Genomic DNA, 15,678 nt, shown 5'->3' with positions numbered 1-15,678 from the left:
CTCCTATTTGAATCTCCTCTGAAGAGTGGCATCATGGGCTACTCAAAACAACTCTCAAATGATCTGAAAACAAAGATTGTTCAACATAGTTGTTCAGGGGAAGGATACAAAAAGCTGTCTCAGAGATTTAACCTGTCAGTTTCCACTGTGAGGAACATAGTAAGGAAATGGAAGACCACAGGGACAGTTCTTGTTAAGCCCAGAAGTGGCAGGCCAAGAAAAATATCAGAAAGGCAGAGAAGAAGAATGGTGAGAACAGTCAAGGACAATCCACAGACCACCTCCAAAGAGCTGCAGCATCATCTTGCTGCAGATGGTGTCACTGTGCATCGGTCAGCAATACAGCGCACTTTGCAGAAGGAGAAACTGTATGGGAGAGTGATGAGAAAGAAGCCGTTTCTGCACGTACGCCACAAATAGAGTTGCCTGAGGTATGAAAAAGCACATTTGGACAAGGCAGCTTCATTTTGGAAACAAAAATTGAGTTGTTTGGTTATAAAAAAAAGGCATTATGCATGGCGTCCAAAAAGAAACAGCATTCCAAGAAAAACACTTGCTACCCACTGTAAAATTTGGTGGAGGTTCCATCATGCTTTGGGGCTGTGTGGCCAATGCCGGCACCGGGAATCTTGTTAAAGTTGAGGGTCGCATGGATTCCACTCAGTATCAGCAGATTCTTGAGAATAATGTTCAAGAATCAGTGACGAAGTTGAAGTTACGCCGGGGATGGATATTTCAGCAAGACAATGATCCAAAACACTGCTCCAATCGACTCAGGCATTCATGCAGAGGAACAATTACAATGTTCTGGAATGGCCATCCCAGTCCCCAGACCTGAATATCATTGAACATCTGTGGGATGATTTGAAGCGGGCTGTCCATGCTCGGCGACCATCTAACTTAACTGAACTTGAATTGTTTGTCCAAAATACCTTCATCCAGGATCCAGGAACTGATTAAAAGCTACAGGAAGCGACTAGAGGCTGTTATCTTTGCAAAAGGAGGATCTACTAAATATTAATGTCACTTTTCTGTTGAGGTGCCCATACTTTTGCACCGGTCCGGTCAAATTTTGGTTTAATGCATATTGCACATTTTCTGTTAGTACAATAAACCTCATTTCAATCCTGAAATATTACTGTGTCCATCAGTTATTAGATATATTTAGAACTAAAAATGATTAAGATTAATAGGGGTGCCCAAACTTTTTCATAGGACTGTATATATATGCTATAATATTCTTCTGCTAGATTTGCACAAGTCTAAGGATTTCCATAGAACTGACCTTTCTCTACCTATAAGACTGTTCCAACTACAATTGATTTTTTCCTATTCTGCGAGCTCCTCTCCTTTTAGAATATGACTGATGTGTAGCGAGCTCCTCTCCCTGCCGGGATCACAGGCTCCTCTTTAGTTTTTACCCCCCCTCCTCCCCTTTCTGATAACATGGCGCACTAACAGTAAATGTGATGGTTTCGGAAAGCTTCCCACAGGGGATTTGAGCTTTTGCATCACTACAGGCTTTTCTTGTGTTGGTTACGGGTCAGTTATCGGAGTAGCCGCATCGTCCTCACCGGTGAACCGCAGCTGGTTGGAAGCTGCGCCGCTTCTTACGTCGCTGTTAGAAGACAACTACATTTGCTCAGTGTTAAAATATTCATAGCTGTTTTTGGAGAGAAGCCCGGATACATTGTCAGTCATATTTGGCTGGAAGGTGTAAGAGGAGAATCTTTGAAGAGAGAAGTTTGTGCTCTGCAGTGTTCTCCGTCCAGCGCTGACACCACATCTGAGCTGACTGGGGCAGGTCCGGGGAGATACGGACGACAGATGACGCTCAGATAGAAGTGCGCCAGCAATATGCAGGGAAATAACCTGGCACAGCAGATACTGTATATACCACATCACTTATAACAGCTCCTGTAATGAAATAATCACTCCAGGCTCTGAGATACTTTATAGTGAGATTATATTTAATAATATCATATGAGATACTGGGTTGTGTATCTAAGCCTATCATGTGTAATGCTACCTTAGGAGCTGCTGTATCTAATCCTATCATGTGTGATAGTGCCTGTCGAACTTTGTGTAAGTCTATCATGTGATACACAGTCTGATGAGCCGCTGTATCTAATCTTATAATTTGTGATAGGGTCTGCAGAGCTGCTATATCTAATCCTATAACGCATGATACTGTCTCATTAGGGGCTGTATCTAATGCTATAATGTGTGAAAGTATCTGCGGAGTTGCTATATCTAATCCTATCATGTAAACCAATTGTGTATGATAGTGCACGCTTAGCTGTGTATCTAATCCTCCTGTGTGTGATTCCTTCCACTGAGCTGTGTATCTAATCCTACCATGTGTGATACTGTATACTGAGCTTTGTATCTAATCCTATCCTGTGTGATACTGTATACTGAGCTGTGTATCTAATCCTATCCTGTGTGATACTGTATACTGAGCTGTGTATCTAATCCTATCCTGTGTGATACTGTATACTGAGCTTTGTATCTAATCCTATCCTGTGTGATACTGTCTACTGAGCTGTGTATCTAATCCTATCCTGTGTGATACTGTATACTGAGCTGTGTATCTAATCCTATCCTGTGTGATACTGTATACTGAGCTGTGTATCTAATCCTATGCTGTGTGATACTGTATACTGAGCTGTGTATCTAATCCTATCCTGTGTGATACTGTATACTGAGCTGTGTATCTAATCCTATCCTGTGTGATACTGTATACTGAGCTGTGTATCTAATCCTATCCTGTGTGATACAGTATACTGAGCTGTGTATCTAATCCTATCCTGTGTGATACTGTATACTGAGCTGTGTATCTAATCCTATCCTGTGTGATACTGTATACTGAGCTGTGTATCTAATCCTATCCTGTGTGATACTGTATACTAAGCTGTGTATCTAATCCTATCCTGTGTGATACTGTATACTGAGCTGTGTATCTAATCCTATCCTGTGTGATACTGTCTGCTGAGCTGTGTATCTAATCCTATCCTGTGTGATACTGTATACTAAGCTGTGTATCTAATCCTATCCTGTGTGATACTGTCTGCTGAGCTGTGTATCTAATCCAATCCTGTGTGATACTGTATACTGAGCTGTGTATCTAATCCCCTCCTGTGTGATACTGTATACTGAGCTGTGTATCTAATCTTATCCTGTGTGATACTGACTGCTGAGCTGTGTATCTAATCTTATCCTGTGTGATACTGTCTGCTGAGCTGTGTATCTAATCCTATCCTGTGTGATACTGTATAATGAGCTGTGTATCTAATCCTATTCTGTGTGATACTGTATACTGAGCTGTGTATCTAATCCTATCCTGTGTGATACTGTATACTGAGCTGTGTATCTAATCCTATCCTGTGTGATACTGTCTGCTGAGCTGTGTATCTAATCCTATCCTGTGTGATACTGTCTGCTGAGCTGTGTATCTAATCCTATCCTGTGTGATACTGTATACTGAGCTGTGTATCTAATCCTATCCTGTGTGATACTGTATACTGAGCTGTGTATCTAATCCTATCCTGTGTGATACTGTATACTGAGCTGTGTATCTAATCCTATCCTGTGTGATACTGTCTGCTGAGCTGTGTATCTAATCCTATCCTGTGTGATACTGTCTGCTGAGCTGTGTATCTAATCCTATCCTGTGTGATACTGTATACTGAGCTGTGTATCTAATCCTATCCTGTGTGATACTGTATACTGAGCTGTGTATCTAATCCTATCCTGTGTGATACTGTATACTGAGCTGTGTATCTAATCCTATCCTGTGTGATACTGTATACTGAGCTGTGTATCTAATCCTATCCTGTGTGATACTGTATACTGAGCTGTGTATCTAATCCTATCCTGTGTGATACAGTATACTGAGCTGTGTATCTAATTCTATCCTGTGTGATACTGTATACTGAGCTGTGTATCTAATCCTATCCTGTGTGATACTGTATACTGAGCTGTGTATCTAATCCTATCCTGTGTGATACTGTATACTGAGCTGTGTATCTAATCCTATCCTGTGTGATACTGTATACTAAGCTGTGTATCTAATCCTATCCGGTGTGATACTGTATACTGAGCTGTGTATCTAATCCTATCCTGTGTGATACTGTCTGCTGAGCTGTGTATCTAATCCTATCCTGTGTGATACTGTATACTAAGCTGTGTATCTAATCCTATCCTGTGTGATACTGTCTGCTGAGCTGTGTATCTAATCCAATCCTGTGTGATACTGTCTGCTGAGCTATGTATCTAATCCTATCCTGTGTGATACTGTATACTGAGCTGTGTATCTAATCCTATCCTGTGTGATACTGTATACTGAGCTGTGTATCTAATCCTATCCTGTGTGATACTGTATACTAAGCTGTGTATCTAATCCAATCCTGTGTGATACTGTATACTGAGCTGTGTATCTAATCCTATCCTGTGTGATACTGTATACTGAGCTGTGTATCTAATCCTATCCTGTGTGATACTGTATACTGAGCTGTGTATCTAATCCTATCCTGTGTGATACTGTATACTGAGCCATGTATCTAATCCTATCCTGTGTGATACTGTATACTGAGCCGTGTATCTAATCCTATCCTGTGTGATACTGACTGCTGAGCTGTGTATCTAATCCTATCCTGTGCGATACAGTCTGCTGAGCTGTGTATCTAATCCTATCCTGTGTGATACTGTCTGCTGAGCTGTGTATCTAATCCTATCCTGTATGATACTGTATACCAGGCTGTGTATCTAATCCTATCCTGTGTGATACTCTATACTGAGCTGTGTATCTAATGCTATCCTGTGTGATACTGACTGCTGAGCTGTGTATCTAATCCTATCCTGTGTGATACTGTATACTGAGCTGTGTATCTAATCCTATCCTGTGTGATACAGAACGAGCGTAGCAGGCTCGTCCTGCGGAGGGAACATGACAGGGGCGGGCAGCAGGGGGGGGGGGAGCCAATGGCAGCGTTTGGCGCGAAGCGGCGGGGGGCGGGGCTTAGCGGAGCCAGTTTTGATTAGGCCGCGCGTCCCGGGATGTTCTCACTCGTGGGCCGCGCGGCAAGGAGACAGGTTGTCTGCCCCCACCTCCGTCAGCTCCTGCCTGGACCGCGTCAGACACAGCCATGGCCTCCATAGCCCGCATCTTGGAGCAGCTCAGCGCTGCTGCCGACGTCAGAGGTGAGGCCTGGCTTCAGGAGCAGGTTGCCGGCATATTGCGGCCTGCGGCCGATCACCCCCCTTCAGCACCTCCTCCTCCCCCTCCTGCTGAGCCGTTGGGGAGGCCGGCGCGTAGGACCCGCCCGCCGGCTAGATTGAGCCCGGACTCCAGGTCACCGCAGGCTAGGAGGCGCAGGAGTCCCTCCAGGGCCCCTCCAGGCCGGGCTCCTCGCTCCAATGCACAGGGGCGCAGGTCCAGGCCTGGGAGGAATCCGTCTAGCCTCTTGGCCTGCACGGAGGCGAGAGTCACTGACACAGGCCCTGTTGTCATGACGCCCGCCCCCAGTCTGCAGACGTCTTCACAACTTTCCTCTGCGGTCCCTTCCTGTGATGTTCCGGCGGGAGGTGGACCTGTGCTTCCTGGATCGTCTTCCCAAGATGCCGGGTGGCAGGCGATCAGCAACTTCGGCGGTGGTCGGCAGAGTGCCGGCCCGGCCACCACATCTGTGCAGCTCAGGTCAGAAGTGCATTCGGTTCCGGTGGGGCATCACGCAGGTGCAAATCTACAGTCCCAGTCGTGTCGTTCATGCTGCAGCTGCCGGCGTGAGGATTCCCAGCCTTCTTCAGAAGCAAGCCTTCTCCTCTTCAGTGATTCGGGTCATCAGGATGCCGGAGCAGCGACTGGTGGGCACACAGCACCTGCGCAGTCTGGTGAGTACCCTTCTTTGTCATGTCCGTTTCCCCCCATTCTTATGTCCCAAGGGGTTAGTGGTGAGGGTTCCGGTTTACTCACGGGTGGTTCTGGTAGTAGTGAGATTAGGGAGCTTTTGGGGAGTGTCAGGGATTTATTGGCGCGTTGCGAACAGAGTGTTTCCGGTTCCCCGGGGGTGGGTGTCTGCGGTTCCTCCGTGGTGGGTGTTTCGGGTTCCCCAGGGACGGGTGTTGTGGGTTCCCCGGTGATGGCATGGGTCCCCTCCGGTGAGTTAGGGCCAGTAGCGGTGGCTGGGGCTGTAGCGAGTCAGCAGGGGGTTACCGTGTCAGTGCAAACGGAGAAGGAGAAGGTAGATTCGGTGCGGTTAGACGATAGGGCTCACGGTGAGGTGTATGTGTGTTTTGAAGGGCCTTTGGGTGCACACCTTAAAAAGGAAGTTAGGGAAAGGATTTGGAAGGACGAATACGTCGAAATCTTTTCTTTGCTTCCTTTAGCGAAATTTAATTTGGATAAGAGCAAAAAAGAGGACAGCAAAAAGGAGGAGGAAGAGAAGCGTCGGTGGCGCCTGATTCCTCAGACTTTTAGCAATTGGGTCCAGGCATTTTATATCCTGGCCAGTGTTGTCGGCGAGAAGGCGCCTGACAACTGTTCTGCCCTTTTTTGCTACGTGGATTCCATTAGTGAGGCCTATAGAGTGTATGGCGGGCAGGCTTGGCTCCGTTACGACGAGCAGTTCCGCCAGCGGAAAGCAGTTCGGCCTAGCATTAGATGGGACCAAAAAGACATTGGTTTGTGGTTGCGGGTGATGGGGCAGTCCAAGTTTGGTCACTCCTTTCCAGGGTCGGCCGGTGGAACCGGCCACAGTGGAAACAGTTTTGGTGCGTCGGGATCTGGGGACCAGCCTCAGCAGAAATTCGGGTTATGCTGGCAATTTAATGAAGGGCGGTGTAAGTTCGGACTTACCTGTAAGTTCAAGCATTCCTGTTCTCTCTGCGGAGGGTCGTCTCACGGGGCTTCCCGTTGCCTGCGCAAGCAGAAGGGTAAAGCCTTGTCCGGCGGTGGGCAAGGGGCTGACTCCAGTGAGACTGGAAGCAATGCTTCCGTATCTAAGTAGGCATCCTGATGGTGATAGGGCGCGTTTTTTGTTAGAGGGTTTTAGGGATGGTTTTCGTATCCCCCCCCCTCCCCATGTGGTCCCTTTTTCCACTAAAAATCTTCGGTCGGCACTGGAACATAGGGAGGTTGTGTCCAAAAAGTTACAAAAAGAGGTTGCGCTAGGTAGGATGTCGGGCCCTTTTGATTGCCCCCCTATGGACGACTTGATCGTGTCGCCGTTGGGTGTGGTGCCTAAGAAGGAGCCGAACCAGTTTCGGCTGATACACCATCTGTCTTATCCCAAAGGGGCGTCGGTCAATGATGGGATTGCTCCCGAACTTTGTTCGGTGGTGTACACGTCCTTTGATGTGGCTGTTCATTGGGTTCGGCGGTGTGGACCCGGGGCGCTGTTGGCCAAAACTGACGTGGAGGCAGCGTTCCGGCTCTTGCCTGTGCACCCTGAGAGCGTTCGTTTGTTGGGCTGTTTTTGGGAGGGCGGGTTTTATGTTGATAGGTGCCTCCCCATGGGTTGCTCAATCTCCTGCGCGTACTTTGAGGCCTTTAGCACTTTTTTGGAGTTTGTGATTAAGGAGGTGTCGGGGATTGAATCCGTGATTCATTACCTCGATGACTTCTTGTGTGTTGGCCCGGCAAGCACCGATGCGTGTGCGGCTTTGCTGGCTACCACGAAGTGGGTTGCGGATAAGTTCGGGGTGCCTTTGGCCCCGGACAAGACGGAAGGCCCTCGCACTAGTTTGAGCTTCCTGGGTATTGAGTTAGACACTGTGGCGATGGAGTTTAGGTTGCCTGCCGATAAGCTTGCGGACCTGAGGCAGGTTGTACGACAGGCGTGTCGTCATCGCAAACTTATGCTTCGCGATCTGCAGTCATTGTTGGGCAAATTAAATTTTGCCTGCCGCATCATGCCTATGGGCAGGGTCTTTAGCCGCCGGCTGGCGGCCGCGACTAAAGGGGTGTCTAATCCTCGCCATTTTGTTAGATTGGGTAGGGCACAGCGGGATGACTTGTTGGTGTGGGATTCGTTTTTGGATCAGTATAATGGTCGTTCCTTGATGCAGTCCCCCGTGGTGGATGTTTTTGACTGTGAGCTTTTTACAGATGCTGCGGGTGGACAAGGTTTCGGGGCTTTTTACGGGGGGCAGTGGTGTGCCGCCCCTTGGCCGCGAGCTTGGCGGGAGTTAGGTCTGACTAGGAACTTGACATTGTTGGAACTTTTCCCCATTGTCGTCGCGGTGTCTATCTGGGACGCTGCGTTTCAGGATAGGAAGGTTAGGTTCCATTGCGATAACATGTCAGTGGTGTCGGCCATTAACAACACCTCTGGTTCCTCCCCTCCTGTTATTAGGCTGCTACAGCGATTGGTGCTTCGCTGCTTATGCTTGAATGCGTGGGTTGTGGCGGTGCATGTACCGGGTGTTCAGAATGACATTGCCGATGCTTTATCTCGTTTCCAGTGGGAGAGGTTCCGAACTTTGGCGCCTGGGTCGGAGCCGGAGGGGATCCCGTGTCCTCCGGACTTGTGGGAGCTGGTCTCCGAGAAGCAGGGCGATTGATCCGTGCATCGTTGGCCCCGAGCACTTGGGCTAAGTATTCGTCAGCATGGGGGATATGGGAGCAACGCTCGAGGGAGCTTGGGCCGGTTCGTGGTGATTTGGATAGGGTCGGGGTGTTGTTGTTACTTTTGAGTCAGTGGGAGGCGGAGGGGTGGTCGGTAGCTAAGGTTAATGGCTTTGTAGCTGCTATTTCGTTTGGTTTGAAAGTTAGGGGTTATGGGGATGTGACCAAACATTTTCTCGTGCGTCGGGTTTTGAAGGGTTTTCGTAGAGGCAAGGTTAGCATTGATACTAGGCGCCCTGTTACCTTTTCGTTGTTGGGGCGTATTGGGGTTCAGCTGGTGGAATATTGTAGTTCTTCCTATGAGAGCGTGCTGTTTCGCTTTGCGTTTTCCTTAGCGTTTTTTGGTGCCTTTCGGGTAGGCGAAATTGTCTCTCCGTCTTGCAGTAAGCCAGGCGGGTTGTGTTGTGGGGATGTCGAGTTGGTTGATGGGCAATTGGTAGTCAACCTCCGTCGGTCTAAGACGGACCAGTTGGGGGTGGGTAGGCTGGTGCATCTAGGGTCGGTCTGTGGTTCGGATATGTGTCCTATTCGGTGTTGGCGGGCGTTCTCTGCCGTCTTACCCGACGGTGTCTACGGCCCTTTGTTTCGTCATTTAGATGGTTCTTTTGTGTCGCGATATCAGTTTACTGCAGTGTTTAGGGGGTGCCTGGATTTGTTGGGGATTGATAGTTCACAATACGCCCCGCACTCCTTCCGCATAGGCGCGGCTACGGAGGCGGTTGGCTGGGGTTTGAGCCCGGAGATGGTTCAGCGTATCGGCAGATGGCGGTCAGATCGTTATAGGTCGTATGTACGCCCACACTTGGTTCAGGTGTAATGTTTGTCTGCTTATGCCTCCCTTCCCCCCCCCCCCCCCCTTACGGTTACAACACCCTCCCCCCCCCCCTTTTTTTGTTTTTTCTGTTTATTTCCTCACAGGTGTTTCGGGTCGGCTGGTGTGGATCTTTGGACATTCGTTCGTGTTTTGGGGTGCTGAGAGGGCGGATGTGAGACCGAATGGGCGTCAGTTGGGCTTCTCCAGGGATGTCGCTGTGGTGAGATGGATCGGTTTACGTGGTATGTTGTGGAAGAGAGTGTTGCCTGAGATCCACCGGTATGCCAGGTTGGACCGGTCCCCTGATATCATCGTGTTCCACGTCGGCGGTAATGATATGGGGATTCGCCCCTTTAGAGACCTCATTAGGGATATCAAATACGATTTGCTGCGATTGTGGACTTTGTTCCCGGGTCTTGTTGTTGTCTGGTCTGACATAGTCCCTAGGAAAGTATGGCGGGCGGCGCGGTCTGTTGACCGCCTTAACAAGGCCCGCATAAAAGTAAATCGGGCGGTTTCCGCGTTTGTGTCTAGGAATGGGGGGATTTGTGTGCGGCATACTGAGCTTGAGTCAGGGGAGGGCGAATTTTGGTTGCGGGATGGGGTTCACCTGAACGCGGTGGGAATTGATATTTGGGCGTTGGGTATCCAGGAAGGAATTGAGAGGGCCCTGGAAGTGTGGCGGGTCTCTCACGCTTAAGGTGTTTAAGGCGTGTTCGCTTTGGCGGGTGGAGTCCTGGGGAGTTTGGGGGGTAAATTCCTAACAAAGGGTGGAGTCAGTATTAGGCTCCACCTTATATAGTCAGTGTTATGGTCAGTTGTTGGATGGCCTGGCGCTCGGTGAACGGTTACAGGGTCTTAGCCCTGTGAGCTGGTGCGTGAAGTACGTGTCATCTTTACTCTTGGTGCCGCTGAGCCGGTGGTAGCGGCTGGCGGTAAGTATATATATATATACTTATATATATACATAGCTACAGTTTTATATGCTCATGGTAGCGCCAGGTCATTCATGTTGTTTAATCTTCGTAACTCCAAGGACTCTTACCCATTGGTTGTTTACTTGAAAATGTTATTTATTTGTTTGTGTAGTTTGTTAATAAACACGGCTGCTGTGGCCGATTATATCCATCCCTGAGTTGTGGTGTGTTTATTGGGGTGGGGGGCTGCGGGGGTGGTATTGATCGATCACAGGTCAAGGGGTTGGGGGAAAAAGGTAGTGTTGGGGTGGGTAGTAGAATTTCAGTGGGGAGTATAAGGCAGTAACTAGTGGCCTGCATTAAGGGGATTGGGAGGGGGGGGTGTCCCCCCCCCCCCCCCGGTAATCTGCCATGCCTAGTCATGTATACTGAGCTGTGTATCTAATCCTATCCTGTGTGATACTGTATATTGAGCTGTGTATCTAATCCTATCCTGTGTGATACTATATACTGAGCTGTGTATCTAATCCTATCCTGTGTGATACTTTATACTGAGCTGTGTATCTAATCCTATCCTGTGTGATACTGTATACTGAGCTGTGTATCTAATCCTATCCTGTGTGATACTGTATACTGAGCTGTGTATCTAATCCTATCCTGTGTGATACTGTATACTGAGCTGTGTATCTAATCCTATCCTGTGTGATACTGTCTGCTGAGCTGTGTATCTAAGCCTATCCTGTGTGATACTGTATACTGAGCTGCTGTATCTAATCCTATCCTGTGTGATACTGTATACTGAGCTGTGTATCTAATCCTATCCTGTGTGATACTGTATACTGAGCTGTGTATCTAATCCTATCCTGTGTGATACTGACTGCTGAGCTGTGTATCTAATCCTATCCTGTGTGATACTGTATACTGAGCTGTGTATCTAATCCTATCCTGTGTGATACTGTATACTGAGCTGTGTATCTAATCCTATCCTGTGTGATACTGTATATTGAGCTGTGTATCTAATCCTATCCTGTGTGATACTATATACTGAGCTGTGTATCTAATCCTATCCTGTGTGATACTTTATACTGAGCTGTGTATCTAATCCTATCCTGTGTGATACTGTATACTGAGCTGTGTATCTAATCCTATCCTGTGTGATACTGTATACTGAGCTGTGTATCTAATCCTATCCTGTGTGATACTGTATACTGAGCTGTGTATCTAATCCTATCCTGTGTGATACTGTCTGCTGAGCTGTGTATCTAAGCCTATCCTGTGTGATACTGTATACTGAGCTGCTGTATCTAATCCTATCCTGTGTGATACTGTATACTGAGCTGTGTATCTAATCCTATCCTGTGTGATACTGACTGCTGAGCTGTGTATCTAATCCTATCCTGTGTGATACTGTATACTGAGCTGTGTATCTAATCCTATCCTGTGTGATACTGTATACTGAGCTGTGTATCTAATCCTATCCTGTGTGATACTGTATATTGAGCTGTGTATCTAATCCTATCCTGTGTGATACTATATACTGAGCTGTGTATCTAATCCTATCCTGTGTGATACTTTATACTGAGCTGTGTATCTAATCCTATCCTGTGTGATACTGTATACTGAGCTGTGTATCTAATCCTATCCTGTGTGATACTGTATACTGAGCTGTGTATCTAATCCTATCCTGTGTGATACTGTATACTGAGCTGTGTATCTAATCCTATCCTGTGTGATACTGTCTGCTGAGCTGTGTATCTAAGCCTATCCTGTGTGATACTGTATACTGAGCTGCTGTATCTAATCCTATCCTGTGTGATACTGTATACTGAGCTGTGTATCTAATCCTATCCTGTGTGATACTGTATACTGAGCTGTGTATCTAATCCTATCCTGTGTGATACTGTATACTGAGCTGCTGTATCTAATCCTATCCTGTGTGATACTATATACTGAGCTGTGTATCTAATCCTATCCTGTGTGATACTTTATACTGAGCTGTGTATCTAATCCTATCCTGTGTGATACTGTATACTGAGCTGTGTATCTAATCCTATCCTGTGTGATACTGTATACTGAGCTGTGTATCTAATCCTATCCTGTGTGATACTGACTGCTGAGCTGTGTATCTAATCCTATCCTGTGTGATACTGTATACTGAGCTGTGTATCTAATCCTATCCTGTGTGATACTGTATACTGAGCTGTGTATCTAATCCTATCCTTGTGATACTATATACTGAGCTGTGTATCTAATCCTATCCTGTGTGATACTGTATACTGAGCTGTGTATCTAATCCTATCCTGTGTGATACTTTATACTGAGCTGTGTATCTAATCCTATCCTGTGTGATACTGTCTGCTGAGCTGTGTATCTAATCCTATCATATAAGATTTGGATCTAGGCATCTTGGAGGAGATCTCTAGTGAAGTCTTACCTAAGGGAATGATAGACATACAATTCTTCTTGGTACTTGCAGACAGTTTTTGGCAGGGGGTTGTTCCCACCATCTTGGAGGACTAAGCACAGATCTGTGGATGTCGCTTGCTCCAATCCGTCTGTTTCTAATTGTCATCCCAGACAGGTTGGATGATGTTGAGATCAGGGCTATATCTGTGGGGGTCATATCATCACTTCCTGGACTCCTCCTCCAAAGGGCAAAGGTCACCCCAAATATCGATGGAATTTAGATTTTTCGTTTCTTCATCCACTTTGCATTTTGTTAATTCAACTATTAACCCTTCTGTCTTTGCAACATTCTGCACATAAAACCCTTGCACAGTTCTGTACCGCTCCCATGTTACACTTCAATGCATATACTGTGGTTACATAAGAAAGCTATCATTGACTATAATGAACTAGAAAGTTCTCTTTCCAACATTTGACTTGTTCCGAAGACAAGACTGAGCCTCGTATCCTCTACAACGTCTTCACAATGATGCAAGACAGAGAACAGACACTTGACAGTGATGACAAGGACTTGTGGCACAGCTGCTCTTCTCGCAATCACATTGAGATTGATGGATACCAAAAAATCTTCTTTGATCCTTGTTGAGAAGGAAACAGGGCAAAGAAGTAACTGGAAGAAGTCGGAAAGGATGCGGACAACAGTTCTTGCTACATCGATGACAAACAGACATCAAAAATGTCATCAGCGGCAGCGGGATCCTAAAGGCTACACAATCTGCTTCGTGACCATGAGAGAAACAGCGAAGTCAGTCAAGGCACTAACCCGTCTGAAGCTACAACAAGCCACACAAATCACCACCATGGTAAGGACATTGATGTCATTGCAGCTTTTTCGATCCTTTAGAGGGAAATCAAGTGAATGGGCATTTCTTGAAGTTGATGTATTGGGAGCGACTCTGACTGATGACTGAATCAGAGCACCTCTAAAAATACAGGTCTCGGTGGGTGTTCCTGGTAAGGCGTTGTTCATACTTACCAGGTATGGTCCAAAGAAATAGACCAGGTGATCGAACACCAAAGTTGTGGTTGCTCAATAGGGTTGAGCGATCAGGTTCGGAAAAGATCAGATCCCGATCGGCGATCGAGCAAATTTCACGATTGCAATCGGCAGGAAAATGATCGGAAATCGGATTTTGAAATCTCAAGATCGGCTCAACCCTAAAAGTGACTTTTCCCATAGAGAAGTATTGACTAGGGTTGAGCAATCGGGAAAGATCGGATCCCGATCAGCAATCGAGCAAATGTCACGATCGACTGGAAAATGATCGGAAACCGGATTTTGAAATCGATCTTGAAATCTCAAGATCGGCTCAACCCTAGTAGTGAAGGTTAGCCCATCTGGGCTGATTCCTGAGAAGAGTTATTGTAACCAAATTGTGGAGTAAGTTCCTTCAGAAAGATGCCAGTATACTCAGGTACTCAGGAGTATACTCAGGATGTTGCGGGGTCGACTATGTGGCCACGTAGCAGTACACAATAATAGGCAGAAAGGGTTAATATTTAGAGATGAGTGAACACTAAAATGTCCGAGGTTCGAAATCCGATTCGAACAGCCGCACACTGTTCGAATGGATTTCGAACCCCATTATAGTCTATGGGGGGAAATGCTCGTTTCAGGGGTAGGCAAAATTCTCTAAAATTATACTTACCAAGTCCACGAGTGACGGTCGGGCTGGATTCTCCGATAAGTCTTCTCCGTGCAGCGTCCCTGCGTCTTCTTCTGGCTGGAATTCACTCTGCCAGACATCAGGGTCTAGGCAGAGCCAACGGCGCATGCGAGGGCATGCCTGCGCATGCGCAGTCGGCTCTGCCCTCGCCGGATGCCTAGGGAGAGTGAATTCCAGCCAGAAGACGCCGCGGGGAAGCTGCACGGAGAAGACTTCTAAAGGTAAGAGAAGAACCAGCGTTGATTGGCAGAATGTATAGCATTCTGCCAATCAACGCTGGTTCTGCATCTAACCTTAAATTTCGAACAGCTAGTAGTGTTCGATCGAGAACGAGTATCTCGAATACCGTAGTATTAGATCAAACACCTACTCGATCGAACACTACTCGCTCATCTCTATTAATATTATTAAAAAATGGAAGCAGCCTCGGTCTGTACACGTTCTGAAGTTAAAAATTTGCTGAACTAGCAAAGATGCAAAAATGTTCTCGAGTTTTACAGTTAAATTATAGCCAATGGAAAGAGGAAGCGAAATGTGACAAGCAACGATAGCAAAGAGCTTACCAAATAGTTATCTGCTAACAAAGAACTTAGTCGTTCTCTATTGTACTTGGTCCACGATAACGCAAAAGAGGTCAGCAGCTTATTTTTTGGCCGTGTTGCAGAGGTGGTGTGCAGCGTGTGTCGGGTTGGACACAAGGATGAGAACTTTAATGTGATGGAACAGATTAAAAATTGTTAAAATAGGCAAACAGCTCATTAACAAGATTCTGGTCTTCAGCCGCGCGTCCAGTGCATGGTGCGTCATCCTCTCCGACACGTGAAGCATAACAGCGAAGATGACAACTTGATTCTCCAGTGTGGTCACCCGTGGCATTTCTCATTGCCTGAGCTCTTCTGTTTCCAAGAACGCCTCCACTGTTTCTACTGTCGGTACTTCTACAATCCCACCCCCTGTCCTCTCGCCGTCTCACAGAAATCCAGCGGGCCTCAGGCTTAGCTCACTGGTCACATAACATGTCCTCCATTGTTGCTGGCTGTGCACAAGCTGAGCTTACGCCTCTCCAAATGTCATATGGTGTGTCTCTGGACTCACATACAGGGCAGCAGCCCCGGCTCTTACCACCACCAAGCCTGGCTGAGCCACAGAGCCCTGAGCAAACCCGATACCCCCCAACCAAGCATCAGC

This window comes from Leptodactylus fuscus, chromosome 3 (genome assembly GCF_031893055.1).
Source record: "Leptodactylus fuscus isolate aLepFus1 chromosome 3, aLepFus1.hap2, whole genome shotgun sequence".
NCBI lineage: Eukaryota > Metazoa > Chordata > Amphibia > Anura > Leptodactylidae > Leptodactylus > Leptodactylus fuscus.
The sequence above is the reverse complement of the archived record's forward strand: the minus strand, read 5'-3'. Positions refer to the sequence as shown.